Source organism: Myotis davidii, unplaced genomic scaffold (genome assembly GCF_000327345.1).
Source record: "Myotis davidii unplaced genomic scaffold, ASM32734v1 scaffold472, whole genome shotgun sequence".
Taxonomy (NCBI): domain Eukaryota; kingdom Metazoa; phylum Chordata; class Mammalia; order Chiroptera; family Vespertilionidae; genus Myotis; species Myotis davidii.
This window is the reverse complement of record NW_006283774.1, coordinates 1,857,499-1,859,227: the sequence shown is the minus strand read 5'-3', so window position 1 is coordinate 1,859,227 and position 1,729 is coordinate 1,857,499. Positions and strand designations below refer to the sequence as shown.

The 1,729-nt window shown below is 64.5% G+C and overlaps 1 protein-coding gene across 1 annotated transcript in view; it reads left to right on the top strand.

Annotated features, from left to right (window-relative positions):
• The window catches only part of COBL (cordon-bleu WH2 repeat protein), an 86,497-nt gene that overhangs the window by 80,121 nt on the left and 4,647 nt on the right, over positions 1-1,729 (top strand). The gene's annotated exons all lie outside the window — the stretch shown is intronic.

Sequence of the window (1,729 nt, the reverse complement as noted above, 5' to 3'; positions counted from 1 at the left end):
GGGCCCTGCGCGTGGCTCCCGGGGAGGACGCCGCCCGCCTGGCGCCTGTGCCAAGGACGTACTGTTTGCCTCTGAGTAGTTCTCGTTGCCAATAAACGCTTCCCGTTGGCAGGTTGCTGGGAGCCCACAGGGCACTTATTAGAACACCGACGGGCACTGGGAACAGATCGCACGGAGGCCGCTGAGGCCTTCACCGCACACGTCGGCGGCCAAGCCGTCCAGTGGTTTCAAACCCCCCTCACCCTGAGCGCCCCGAGCTGCCTGGCGCTCCGTGTTTGGGCGGAAGGAGGAGGAGGAGGCGTGGGAAGGCCGCCTCCCGGGGGACTCGGGGAAATGTGGAAGCAGTTGTGTCTGAGGCCTCCGCCGTCGGGGGTGCAAACCTCACGGAGGGTGGCCGGCCGCTGAGGTCGCAGAGACGGAGATGCCTGGAGAGCCTTGCGCGGAGCTGAGATGGCGGCTCTGAGTCCTGTGAAGGTGGAGGGGGGCCAAGACGGCACAGCGTCTGCGTGCACGTGGGTGCCCCCTGGCAGCTGGCCCCGCGGGCTGTGATGTAGCCGGGACCTCCCCTGGGAAGGCCGAGCACGGAGCCTGGCGACCTCCCCGGAGCCTCGAGAGCTGCACGGGGCCAGGAGCAGGTGCTGGGTGTCGCCGAGATGGCCTCCGATCGGCTAATACTTTGTGACAACGGAGCGGTCGGGCCCTCGCCCAGCAGATCCCGTCTCCCTGCACCACACGCAGCCCCCTCGCAGGGCGGCCGGGGCCCCGGTGTTTATAACGGTGTGCAACCACAGTGGGCGTCTTTCACGTGCCCTTCCCCCTGCCCCCCTCCACGTACTGTTATCACGAGGAAAGCAGCTCTGTGAGGGGCAGACGGGGAGGAGTGGGTGGCGTGAAGCTGCGTGTGTGGTGAGACGCCCTGAGAGTCGCGGGACCGGCTCCACGTCGTCTGACTGGCTTCCCTCACCTTCCCCGGGCGGCAAGAGTGTCCAGCCAACGGCTCCTAAACCGCACTGTCCCCAAAATGTGTCTCTGGTGCCACAAATAAAAGCTCCTGAAATCGTAGCTGCGGTGTGGGTTTCGTGAGCTCCGGCTGCCGGGGGTTTGGATAGCCTGTCCCCAGAACCGCAGAAACTCACGTGTTCCATCCACAGGTGTTCCATTCAAAGCTGGTGCACCCCATGCTGGTGAACCCCAAATCTGGCTCCTCCCTCGTCACAGCCCAGCGGGCGACATCGCCAAGAAGGAAGTATTCCCATCTCAGGAGACTGAGGCCGGACGCTTTTCTTTTTCCCCTGATATTTTTATTGATTTCAAGAGAGAGAAATGGAGAGGAAGAGAAAGAGAAACATCCATGTGAGAGCAACACACCGCTGGCTGCCTCCTGCACATCCCTCCCCGGGTCGAGCCTGCACCCAGGCCAGTACCTGCCGCTCAAACAGGCCATGTTTCGGTGCCTGGGGCACACCCAGCCACTGAGCCACACCAGCTGGGGCCCCAAAGCACGCTGATGGTTGTCACAGACGGGAAGTGTCCGCCCTTGTTCCCCGGGCACCAATGGAGAAAGGGTCCCCTAGGACAGACAGCATCCCTCGCACGGGGTCCATGGCCCCGAGTCCGCAGGTCTGGGCACAGGGACGCGGGGGCCCTGTGGCTGGAGCCCCAGAGCCTGGACTCCCCCGAGAACACAGTGCAGCCGGCCCGTGACCTGGTGTCCGGCGAGGACGGCCGG